The sequence below is a fragment of the Oncorhynchus keta genome, chromosome 30 (assembly GCF_023373465.1).
Source record: "Oncorhynchus keta strain PuntledgeMale-10-30-2019 chromosome 30, Oket_V2, whole genome shotgun sequence".
NCBI lineage: Eukaryota > Metazoa > Chordata > Actinopteri > Salmoniformes > Salmonidae > Oncorhynchus > Oncorhynchus keta.
The window spans coordinates 16296751-16310589 of NC_068450.1; the positions used below are offsets into that span (position 1 = coordinate 16296751).

The 13839-nt window shown below is 36.8% G+C and overlaps 1 protein-coding gene across 1 annotated transcript in view; it reads right to left on the minus strand.

Moving 5' to 3' along the window:
• The window catches only part of LOC118379203 (SH3 domain and tetratricopeptide repeat-containing protein 2-like), a gene marked incomplete at its 5' end in the record, with an annotated part of 70295 nt that overhangs the window by 41624 nt on the left and 14832 nt on the right, over positions 1 to 13839 (minus strand). The window lies entirely within an intron of this gene.

Below are 13839 nucleotides of genomic sequence, written 5' to 3' on the forward strand. Positions count from 1 at the left end.
CACAGTGGTTTGGTATTGTAATGCTGTTATGTATAGTCCTCACAGTGGTTTGGTATTGTAATGCTGTTATGTATAGCCCTCACAGTGGTTTGGTATTGTAATGCTGTTATGTATAGTCATCACAGTGGTTTGGTATTGTAATGCTGTTATGTAAAGTCCTCACAGTGGTTTGGTATTGTAATGCTGTTATGTATAGTCATCACAGTGGTTTGGTATTGTAATGCTGTTATGTAAAGTCCTCACAGTGGTTTGGTATTGTAATGCTGTTATGTATAGCCCTCACAGTGGTTTGGTATTGTAATGCTGTTATGTATAGTCCTCACAGTGGTTTGGTATTGTAATGCTGTTATGTATAGTCCTCACAGTGGTTTGGTATTGTAATGCTGTTATGTATAGCCCTCACAGTGGTTTGGTATTGTAATGCTGTTATGTATAGCCCTCACAGTGGTTTGGTATTGTAATGCTGTTATGTATAGTCCTCACAATGGTTTGGTATTGTAATGCTGTTATCTATAGTCCTCACAGTGGTTTGGTATTGTAATGCTGTTATGTATAGTCCTCACAGTGGTTTGGTATTATAATGCTGTTATCTATAGTCCTCACAGTGGTTTGGTATTGTAATGCTGTTAATGCTGTTATGTATAGTCCTCACAGTGGTTTGGTATTGTAATGCTGTTATGTATAGTCCTCACAGTGGTTTAATGCTGTTATGTATAGTCCTCACAGTGGTTTGGTATTGTAATGCTGTTATGTATAGTCCTCACAGTGGTTTGGTATTGTAATGCTGTTATGTATAGTCCTCACAGTGGTTTGGTATTGTAATGCTGTTATGTATAGTCCTCACAGTGGTTTGGTATTGTAATGCTGTTATGTATAGTCCTCACAGTGGTTTGGTATTGTAATGCTGTTATGTATAGTCCTCACAGTGGTTTGGTATTGTAATGCTGTTATGTATAGTCCTCACAGTGGTTTGGTATTGTATTGCTGTTATGTATAGTCCCCACAGTGGTTTAATGCTGTTATGTATAGTCCTCACAGTGGTTTGGTATTGTAATGCTGTTATGTATAGACCTCACAGTGGTTTGGTATTGTAATGCTGTTATGTATAGTCCTCACAGTGGTTTGGTATTGTAATGCTGTTATGTATAGTCATCACAGTGGTTTGGTATTGTAATGCTGTTATGTATAGTCCTCACAGTGGTTTGGTATTGTAATGCTGTTATGTATAGTCCTCACAGTGGTTTGGTATTGTAATGCTGTTATGTATAGTCCTCACAGTGGTTTGGTATTGTAATGCTGTTATGTATAGTCCTCACAGTGGTTTGGTATTGTAATGCTGTTATGTATAGTCCTCACAGTGGTTTGGTATTGTAATGCTGTTATGTATAGTCATCACAGTGGTTTGGTATTGTAATGCTGTTATGTATAGTCCTCACAGTGGTTTGGTATTGTAATGCTGTTATGTATAGTCCTCACAGTGGTTTGGTATTGTAATGCTGTTATGTATAGTCCTCACAGTGGTTTGGTATTGTAATGCTGTTATCTATAGTCCTCACAGTGGTTTGGTATTATAATGCTGTTATGTATAGTCCTCACAGTGGTTTGGTATTGTAATGCTGTTATGTATAGTCCTCACAGTGGTTTGGTATTGTAATGCTGTTATGTATAGCCCTCACAGTGGTTTGGTATTGTAATGCTGTTATGTATAGCCCTCACAGTGGTTTGGTATTGTAATGCTGTTATGTATAGCCCTCACAGTGGTTTGGTATTGTAATGCTGTTATGTATAGCCCTCACAGTGGTTTGGTATTGTAATGCTGTTATGTATAGCCCTCACAGTGGTTTGGTATTGTAATGCTGTTATGTATAGCCCTCACAGTGGTTTGGTATTGTAATGCTGTTATGTAAAGTCCTCACAGTGGTTTGGTATTGTAATGCTGTTATGTATAGTCATCACAGTGGTTTGGTATTGTAATGCTGTTATGTAAAGTCCTCACAGTGGTTTGGTATTGTAATGCTGTTATGTATAGCCCTCACAGTGGTTTGGTATTGTAATGCTGTTATGTATAGTCCTCACAGTGGTTTGGTATTGTAATGCTGTTATGTATAGTCCTCACAGTGGTTTGGTATTATAATGCTGTTATGTATAGTCCTCACAGTGGTTTGGTATTGTAATGCTGTTATGTATAGTCCTCACAGTGGTTTGGTATTATAATGCTGTTATGTATAGTCCTCACAGTGGTTTGGTATTGTAATGCTGTTATGTATAGACCTCACAGTGGTTTGGTATTGTAATGCTGTTATGTATAGTCCTCACAGTGGTTTGGTATTGTAATGCTGTTATGTATAGCCCTCACAGTGGTTTGGTATTGTAATGCTGTTATGTATAGACCTCACAATGGTTTGGTATTGTAATGCTGTTATGTATAGTCCTCACAGTGGTTTGGTATTGTAATGCTGTTATGTATAGTCCTCACAGTGGTTTGGTATTGTAATGCTGTTATCTATAGTCCTCACAGTGGTTTGGTATTGTAATGCTGTTATGTATAGTCCTCACAGTGGTTTAATGCTGTTATGTATAGTCCTCACAGTGGTTTAATGCTGTTATGTATAGTCCTCACAGTGGTTTGGTATTGTAATGCTGTTATGTATAGTCCTCACAATGGTTTGGTATTGTAATGCTGTTATGTATAGTCCTCACAGTGGTTTGGTATTGTAATGCTGTTATGTATAGTCCTCACAGTGGTTTGGTATTGTAATGCTGTTATGTATAGTCCTCACAGTGGTTTGGTATTGTAATGCTGTTATGTATAGTCCTCACAGTGGTTTGGTATTGTAATGCTGTTATGTATAGTCCTCACAGTGGTTTGGTATTGTAATGCTGTTATGTATAGTCCTCACAGTGGTTTAATGCTGTTATGTATAGTCCTCACAGTGGTTTGGTATTGTAATGCTGTTATGTATAGTCCTCACAGTGGTTTGGTATTGTAATGCTGTTATGTATAGCCCTCACAGTGGTTTGGTATTGTAATGCTGTTATGTATAGTCCTCACAGTGGTTTGGTATTGTAATGCTGTTATGTATAGTCCTCACAGTGGTTTGGTATTGTAATGCTGTTATGTATAGTCCTCACAGTGGTTTGGTATTGTAATGCTGTTATGTATAGTCCTCACAGTGGTTTGGTATTGTAATGCTGTTATCTATAGTCCTCACAGTGGTTTGGTATTGTAATGCTGTTATGTATAGTCCTCACAGTGGTTTGGTATTGTAATGCTGTTATGTATAGTCCTCACAGTGGTTTGGTATTGTAATGCTGTTATCTATAGTCCTCACAGTGGTTTGGTATTGTAATGCTGTTATGTATAGTCCTCACAGTGGTTTGGTATTGTAATGCTGTTATGTATAGTCCTCACAGTGGTTTGGTATTGTAATGCTGTTATGTATAGTCCTCACAGTGGTTTGGTATTGTAATGCTGTTATGTATAGACCTCACAGTGGTTTGGTATTGTAATGCTGTTATGTATAGCCCTCACAGTGGTTTGGTATTGTAATGCTGTTATGTATAGTCCTCACAGTGGTTTGGTATTGTAATGCTGTTTTGTATAGTCATCACAGTGGTTTGGTATTGTAATGCTGTTATGTATAGTCCTCACAGTGGTTTGGTATTGTAATGCTGTTATGTATAGTCCTCATAGTGGTTTGGTATTGTAATGCTGTTATGTATAGTCCTCACAGTGGTTTGGTATTGTAATGCTGTTATGTATAGTCCTCACAGTGGTTTGGTATTGTAATGCTGTTATGTATAGCCCTCACAGTGGTTTGGTATTGTAATGCTGTTATGTATAGTCCTCACAGTGGTTTGGTATTGTAATGCTGTTATGTATAGTCCTCACAGTGGTTTGGTATTGTAATGCTGTTATGTATAGTCCTCACAGTGGTTTGGTATTATAATGCTGTTATGTATAGTCCTCATAGTGGTTTGGTATTGTAATGCTGTTATGTATAGTCCTCACAGTGGTTTGGTATTGTAATGCTGTTATGTATAGTCCTCACAGTGGTTTGGTATTGTAATGCTGTTATGTATAGTCCTCACAGTGGTTTGGTATTGTAATGCTGTTATGTATAGTCCTCACAGTGGTTTGGTATTGTAATGCTGTTATGTATAGCCCTCACAGTGGTTTGGTATTGTAATGCTGTTATGTATAGCCCTCACAGTGGTTTGGTATTGTAATGCTGTTATGTATAGTCCTCACAGTGGTTTGGTATTGTAATTGTATTATTATTATATATTATTATTATTATAATGCTGTTATGTATAGTCATCACAGTGGTTTGGTATTGTAATGCTGTTATGTATAGTCCTCACAGTGGTTTGGTATTGTAATGCTGTTATGTATAGCCCTCACAGTGGTTTGGTATTGTAATGCTGTTATGTATAGCCCTCACAGTGGTTTGGTATTGTAATGCTGTTATGTATAGTCCTCATAGTGGTTTGGTATTGTAATGCTGTTATGTATAGCCCTCACAGTGGTTTGGTATTGTAATGCTGTTATGTATAGTCCTCACAGTGGTTTGGTATTGTAATGCTGTTATGTATAGCCCTCACAGTGGTTTGGTATTGTAATGCTGTTATGTAAAGCCCTCACAGTGGTTTGGTATTGTAATGCTGTTATGTATAGTCCTCACAGTGGTTTGGTATTGTAATGCTGTTATGTATAGCCCTCACAGTGGTTTGGTATTGTAATGCTGTTATGTATAGTCCTCACAGTGGTTTGGTATTGTAATGCTGTTATGTATAGCCCTCACAGTGGTTTGGTATTGTAATGCTGTTATGTATAGTCCTCACAGTGGTTTGGTATTGTAATGCTGTTATGTATAGTCCTCACAGTGGTTTGGTATTGTAATGCTGTTATGTATAGAACTCACAGTGGTTTGGTATTGTAATGCTGTTATGTATAGCCCTCACAGTGGTTTGGTATTGTAATGCTGTTATGTATAGTCCTCACAGTGGTTTGGTATTGTAATGCTGTTATGTATAGTCCTCACAGTGGTTTGGTATTGTAATGCTGTTATGTATAGCCCTCACAGTGGTTTGGTATTGTAATGCTGTTATGTATAGTCCTCACAGTGGTTTGGTATTGTAATGCTGTTATGTATAGTCCTCACAGTGGTTTGGTATTGTAATGCTGTTATGTATAGTCCTCACAGTGGTTTGGTATTATAATGCTGTTATGTATAGTCCTCACAGTGGTTTGGTATTGTAATGCTGTTATGTATAGTCCTCACAGTGGTTTGGTATTGTAATGCTGTTTTGTATAGCCCTCACAGTGGTTTGGTATTGTAATGCTGTTATGTATAGCCCTCACAGTGGTTTGGTATTGTAATGCTGTTATGTATAGTCCTCACAGTGGTTTGGTATTGTAATTGTATTATTATTATATATTATTATTATTATAATGCTGTTATGTATAGTCATCACAGTGGTTTGGTATTGTAATGCTGTTATGTATAGCCCTCACAGTGGTTTGGTATTGTAATGCTGTTATGTATAGTCCTCATAGTGGTTTGGTATTGTAATGCTGTTATGTATAGCCCTCACAGTGGTTTGGTATTGTAATGCTGTTATGTATAGTCCTCACAGTGGTTTGGTATTGTAATGCTGTTATGTATAGCCCTCACAGTGGTTTGGTATTGTAATGCTGTTATGTAAAGCCCTCACAGTGGTTTGGTATTGTAATGCTGTTATGTATAGTCCTCACAGTGGTTTGGTATTGTAATGCTGTTATGTATAGCCCTCACAGTGGTTTGGTATTGTAATGCTGTTATGTATAGTCCTCACAGTGGTTTGGTATTGTAATGCTGTTATGTATAGTCCTCACAGTGGTTTGGTATTGTAATGCTGTTATGTATAGCCCTCACAGTGGTTTGGTATTGTAATGCTGTTATGTATAGTCCTCACAGTGGTTTGGTATTGTAATGCTGTTATGTATAGTCCTCACAGTGGTTTGGTATTGTAATGCTGTTATGTATAGCCCTCACAGTGGTTTGGTATTGTAATGCTGTTATGTATAGTCCTCACAGTGGTTTGGTATTGTAATGCTGTTATGTATAGTCCTCACAGTGGTTTGGTATTGTAATGCTGTTATGTATAGACCTCACAGTGGTTTGGTATTGTAATGCTGTTATGTATAGACCTCACAGTGGTTTGGTATTGTAATGCTGTTATGTATAGTCCTCACAGTGGTTTGGTATTGTAATGCTGTTATGTATAGACCTCACAGTGGTTTGGTATTGTAATGCTGTTATGTATAGTCCTCACAGTGGTTTGGTATTGTAATGCTGTTATGTATAGTCATCACAGTGGTTTGGTATTGTAATGCTGTTATGTATAGTCCTCACAGTGGTTTGGTATTGTAATGCTGTTATGTATAGTCCTCACAGTGGTTTGGTATTGTAATGCTGTTATGTATAGTCCTCACAGTGGTTTGGTATTGTAATGCTGTTATGTATAGTCCTCACAGTGGTTTGGTATTGTAATGCTGTTATGTATAGTCCTCACAGTGGTTTGGTATTGTAATGCTGTTATGTATAGTCCTCACAGTGGTTTGGTATTATAATGCTGTTATGTATAGTCCTCACAGTGGTTTGGTATTGTAATGCTGTTATGTATAGTCCTCACAGTGGTTTGGTATTGTAATGCTGTTTTGTATAGCCCTCACAGTGGTTTGGTATTGTAATGCTGTTATGTATAGCCCTCACAGTGGTTTGGTATTGTAATGCTGTTATGTATAGTCCTCACAGTGGTTTGGTATTGTAATTGTATTATTATTATATATTATTATTATTATAATGCTGTTATGTATAGTCATCACAGTGGTTTGGTATTGTAATGCTGTTATGTATAGCCCTCACAGTGGTTTGGTATTGTAATGCTGTTATGTATAGTCCTCATAGTGGTTTGGTATTGTAATGCTGTTATGTATAGCCCTCACAGTGGTTTGGTATTGTAATGCTGTTATGTATAGTCCTCACAGTGGTTTGGTATTGTAATGCTGTTATGTATAGCCCTCACAGTGGTTTGGTATTGTAATGCTGTTATGTAAAGCCCTCACAGTGGTTTGGTATTGTAATGCTGTTATGTATAGTCCTCACAGTGGTTTGGTATTGTAATGCTGTTATGTATAGCCCTCACAGTGGTTTGGTATTGTAATGCTGTTATGTATAGTCCTCACAGTGGTTTGGTATTGTAATGCTGTTATGTATAGTCCTCACAGTGGTTTGGTATTGTAATGCTGTTATGTATAGCCCTCACAGTGGTTTGGTATTGTAATGCTGTTATGTATAGTCCTCACAGTGGTTTGGTATTGTAATGCTGTTATGTATAGTCCTCACAGTGGTTTGGTATTGTAATGCTGTTATGTATAGCCCTCACAGTGGTTTGGTATTGTAATGCTGTTATGTATAGTCCTCACAGTGGTTTGGTATTGTAATGCTGTTATGTATAGTCCTCACAGTGGTTTGGTATTGTAATGCTGTTATGTATAGCCCTCACAGTGGTTTGGTATTGTAATGCTGTTATGTATAGTCCTCACAGTGGTTTGGTATTGTAATGCTGTTATGTATAGACCTCACAGTGGTTTGGTATTGTAATGCTGTTCTGTATAGTCCTCACAGTGGTTTGGTATTGTAATGCTGTTATGTATAGTCATCACAGTGGTTTGGTATTGTAATGCTGTTATGTATAGTCCTCACAGTGGTTTGGTATTGTAATGCTGTTATGTATAGTCCTCACAGTGGTTTGGTATTGTAATGCTGTTATGTATAGTCCTCACAGTGGTTTGGTATTGTAATGCTGTTATGTATAGTCCTCACAGTGGTTTGGTATTGTAATGCTGTTATGTATAGTCCTCACAGTGGTTTGGTATTGTAATGCTGTTATGTATAGTCATCACAGTGGTTTGGTATTGTAATGCTGTTATGTATAGTCCTCACAGTGGTTTGGTATTGTAATGCTGTTATGTATAGTCCTCACAGTGGTTTGGTATTGTAATGCTGTTATGTATAGTCCTCACAGTGGTTTGGTATTGTAATGCTGTTATCTATAGTCCTCACAGTGGTTTGGTATTATAATGCTGTTATGTATAGTCCTCACAGTGGTTTGGTATTGTAATGCTGTTATGTATAGTCCTCACAGTGGTTTGGTATTGTAATGCTGTTATGTATAGCCCTCACAGTGGTTTGGTATTGTCATGCTGTTATGTATAGCCCTCACAGTGGTTTGGTATTGTAATGCTGTTATGTATAGCCCTCACAGTGGTTTGGTATTGTAATGTTGTTATGTATAGTCCTCACAGTGGTTTGGTATTGTAATGCTGTTATGTATAGTCCTCACAGTGGTTTGGTATTGTAATGCTGTTATGTATAGTCCTCACAGTGGTTTGGTATTGTAATGCTGTTATGTATAGCCCTCACAGTGGTTTGGTATTGTAATGCTGTTATGTATAGTCCTCACAGTGGTTTGGTATTGTAATGCTGTTATGTATAGCCCTCACAGTGGTTTGGTATTGTAATGCTGTTATGTATAGTCCTCACAGTGGTTTGGTATTGTAATTGTATTATTATTATATATTATTATTATTATAATGCTGTTATGTATAGTCATCACAGTGGTTTGGTATTGTAATGCTGTTATGTATAGCCCTCACAGTGGTTTGGTATTGTAATGCTGTTATGTATAGTCCTCACAGTGGTTTGGTATTGTAATGCTGTTATGTATAGCCCTCACAGTGGTTTGGTATTGTAATGCTGTTATGTAAAGCCCTCACAGTGGTTTGGTATTGTAATGCTGTTATGTATAGTCCTCACAGTGGTTTGGTATTGTAATGCTGTTATGTATAGCCCTCACAGTGGTTTGGTATTGTAATGCTGTTATGTATAGTCCTCACAGTGGTTTGGTATTGTAATGCTGTTATGTATAGTCCTCACAGTGGTTTGGTATTGTAATGCTGTTATGTATAGTCCTCACAGTGGTTTGGTATTGTAATGCTGTTATGTATAGTCCTCACAGTGGTTTGGTATTGTAATGCTGTTATGTATAGTCCTCACAGTGGTTTGGTATTGTAATGCTGTTATGTATAGCCCTCACAGTGGTTTGGTATTGTAATGCTGTTATCTATAGTCCTCACAGTGGTTTGGTATTGTAATGCTGTTATGTATAGTCCTCACAGTGGTTTGGTATTGTAATGCTGTTATGAATAGTCCTCACAGTGGTTTGGTATTGTAATGCTGTTATGTATAGTCCTCACAGTGGTTTGGTATTGTAATGCTGTTATGTATAGTCCTCACAGTGGTTTGGTATTGTAATGCTGTTATGTATAGTCCTCACAGTGGTTTGGTATTGTAATGCTGTTATGTATAGACCTCACAGTGGTTTGGTATTGTAATGCTGTTATGTATAGTCCTCACAGTGGTTTGGTATTGTAATGCTGTTATGTATAGCCCTCACAGTGGTTTGGTATTGTAATGCTGTTATGTATAGTCCTCACAGTGGTTTGGTATTGTAATTGTATTATTATTATATATTATTATTATTATAATGCTGTTATGTATAGTCATCACAGTGGTTTGGTATTGTAATGCTGTTATGTATAGTCCTCACAGTGGTTTGGTATTGTAATGCTGTTATGTATAGTCCTCACAGTGGTTTGGTATTGTAATGCTGTTATGTATAGTCCTCACAGTGGTTTGGTATTGTAATGCTGTTATGTATAGCCCTCACAGTGGTTTGGTATTGTAATGCTGTTATGTATAGACCTCACAGTGGTTTGGTATTGTAATGCTGTTATGTATAGTCCTCACAGTGGTTTGGTATTGTAATGCTGTTATCTATAGTCCTCACAGTGGTTTGGTATTGTAATGCTGTTATGTATAGTCCTCACAGTGGTTTGGTATTGTAATTGTATTATTATTATATATTATTATTATTATAATGCTGTTATGTATAGTCATCACAGTGGTTTGGTATTGTAATGCTGTTATGTATAGTCCTCACAGTGGTTTGGTATTGTAATGCTGTTTTGTATAGCCCTCACAGTGGTTTGGTATTGTAATGCTGTTATGTATAGCCCTCACAGTGGTTTGGTATTGTAATGCTGTTATGTATAGTCCTCACAGTGGTTTGGTATTGTAATTGTATTATTATTATATATTATTATTATTATAATGCTGTTATGTATAGTCATCACAGTGGTTTGGTATTGTAATGCTGTTATGTATAGTCCTCACAGTGGTTTGGTATTGTAATGCTGTTATGTATAGTCCTCACAGTGGTTTGGTATTGTAATGCTGTTATGTATAGTCCTCACAGTGGTTTGGTATTGTAATGCTGTTATGTATAGCCCTCACAGTGGTTTGGTATTGTAATGCTGTTATGTATAGTCCTCACAGTGGTTTGGTATTGTAATGCTGTTATGTATAGTCCTCACAGTGGTTTGGTATTGTAATGCTGTTATGTATAGTCCTCACAGTGGTTTGGTATTGTAATGCTTTTATGTATAGTCCTCACAGTGGTTTGGTATTGTAATGCTGTTATGTATAGCCCTCACAGTGGTTTGGTATTGTAATGCTGTTATGTATAGACCTCACAGTGGTTTGGTATTGTAATGCTGTTATGTATAGTCCTCACAGTGGTTTGGTATTGTAATGCTGTTATCTATAGTCCTCACAGTGGTTTGGTATTGTAATGCTGTTATGTATAGTCCTCACAGTGGTTTGGTATTGTAATTGTATTATTATTATATATTATTATTATTATAATGCTGTTATGTATAGTCATCACAGTGGTTTGGTATTGTAATGCTGTTATGTATAGTCCTCACAGTGGTTTGGTATTGTAATGCTGTTTTGTATAGCCCTCACAGTGGTTTGGTATTGTAATGCTGTTATGTATAGCCCTCACAGTGGTTTGGTATTGTAATGCTGTTATGTATAGTCCTCACAGTGGTTTGGTATTGTAATTGTATTATTATTATATATTATTATTATTATAATGCTGTTATGTATAGTCATCACAGTGGTTTGGTATTGTAATGCTGTTATGTATAGCCCTCACAGTGGTTTGGTATTGTAATGCTGTTATGTATAGTCCTCATAGTGGTTTGGTATTGTAATGCTGTTATGTATAGCCCTCACAGTGGTTTGGTATTGTAATGCTGTTATGTATAGTCCTCACAGTGGTTTGGTATTGTAATGCTGTTATGTATAGCCCTCACAGTGGTTTGGTATTGTAATGCTGTTATGTAAAGCCCTCACAGTGGTTTGGTATTGTAATGCTGTTATGTATAGTCCTCACAGTGGTTTGGTATTGTAATGCTGTTATGTATAGCCCTCACAGTGGTTTGGTATTGTAATGCTGTTATGTATAGTCCTCACAGTGGTTTGGTATTGTAATGCTGTTATGTATAGTCCTCACAGTGGTTTGGTATTGTAATGCTGTTATGTATAGTCCTCACAGTGGTTTGGTATTGTAATGCTGTTATGTATAGTCCTCACAGTGGTTTGGTATTGTAATGCTGTTATGTATAGTCCTCACAGTGGTTTGGTATTGTAATGCTGTTATGTATAGCCCTCACAGTGGTTTGGTATTGTAATGCTGTTATCTATAGTCCTCACAGTGGTTTGGTATTGTAATGCTGTTATGTATAGTCCTCACAGTGGTTTGGTATTGTAATGCTGTTATGAATAGTCCTCACAGTGGTTTGGTATTGTAATGCTGTTATGTATAGTCCTCACAGTGGTTTGGTATTGTAATGCTGTTATGTATAGTCCTCAAAGTGGTTTGGTATTGTAATGCTGTTATGTATAGTCCTCACAGTGGTTTGGTATTGTAATGCTGTTATGTGTATAGACCTCACAGTGGTTTGGTATTGTAATGCTGTTATGTATAGTCCTCACAGTGGTTTGGTATTGTAATGCTGTTATGTATAGCCCTCACAGTGGTTTGGTATTGTAATGCTGTTATGTATAGTCCTCACAGTGGTTTGGTATTGTAATGCTGTTATGTATAGTCCTCACAGTGGTATGGTATTGTAATGCTGTTATGTATAGTCCTCACAGTGGTTTGGTATTGTAATGCTGTTATGTATAGTCCTCACAGTGGTTTGGTATTGTAATGCTGTTATGTATAGTCCTCACAGTGGTTTGGTATTGTAATGCTGTTATGTATAGTCCTCACAGTGGTTTGGTATTGTAATGCTGTTATGTATAGTCCTCACAGTGGTTTGGTATTGTAATGCTGTTATGTATAGCCCTCACAGTGGTTTGGTATTGTAATGCTGTTATGTATAGTCCTCACAGTGGTTTGGTATTGTAATGCTGTTATGTATAGTCCTCACAGTGGTTTGGTATTGTAATGCTGTTATGTATAGTCCTCACAGTGGTTTGGTATTGTAATGCTGTTATGTATAGCCCTCACAGTGGTTTGGTATTGTAGTGCTGTTATGTATAGTCCTCACAGTGGTTTGGTATTGTAATGCTGTTATGTATAGTCCTCACAGTGGTTTGGTATTGTAATGCTGTTATGTATAGCCCTCACAGTGGTTTGGTATTGTAATGCTGTTATGTATAGACCTCACAGTGGTTTGGTATTGTAATGCTGTTATGTATAGTCCTCACAGTGGTTTGATATTGTAATGCTGTTATCTATAGTCCTCACAGTGGTTTGGTATTGTAATGCTGTTATGTATAGTCCTCACAGTGGTTTGGTATTGTAATTGTATTATTATTATATATTATTATTATTATAATGCTGTTATGTATAGTCATCACAGTGGTTTGGTATTGTAATGCTGTTATGTATAGTCCTCACAGTGGTTTGGTATTGTAATGCTGTTTTGTATAGCCCTCACAGTGGTTTGGTATTGTAATGCTGTTATGTATAGCCCTCACAGTGGTTTGGTATTGTAATGCTGTTATGTATAGTCCTCACAGTGGTTTGGTATTGTAATTGTATTATTATTATATATTATTATTATTATAATGCTGTTATGTATAGTCATCACAGTGGTTTGGTATTGTAATGCTGTTATGTATAGTCCTCACAGTGGTTTGGTATTGTAATGCTGTTATGTATAGTCCTCACAGTGGTTTGGTATTGTAATGCTGTTATGTATAGTCCTCACAGTGGTTTGGTGTTGTAATGCTGTTATGTATAGCCCTCACAGTGGTTTGGTATTGTAATGCTGTTATGTATAGTCCTCACAGTGGTTTGGTATTGTAATGCTGTTATGTATAGTCCTCACAGTGGTTTGGTATTGTAATGCTGTTATGTATAGTCCTCACAGTGGTTTGGTATTGTAATGCTGTTATGTATAGTCCTCACAGTGGTTTGGTATTGTAATGCTGTTATGTATAGCCCTCACAGTGGTTTGGTATTGTAATGCTGTTATGTATAGACCTCACAGTGGTTTGGTATTGTAATGCTGTTATGTATAGTCCTCACAGTGGTTTGGTATTGTAATGCTGTTATCTATAGTCCTCACAGTGGTTTGGTATTGTAATGCTGTTATGTATAGTCCTCACAGTGGTTTGGTATTGTAATTGTATTATTATTATATATTATTATTATTATAATGCTGTTATGTATAGTCATCACAGTGGTTTGGTATTGTAATGCTGTTATGTATAGTCCTCACAGTGGTTTGGTATTGTAATGCTGTTTTGTATAGCCCTCACAGTGGTTTGGTATTGTAATGCTGTTATGTATAGCCCTCACAGTGGTTTGGTATTGTAATGCTGTTATGTATAGTCCTCACAGTGGTTTGGTATTGTAATTGTATTATTA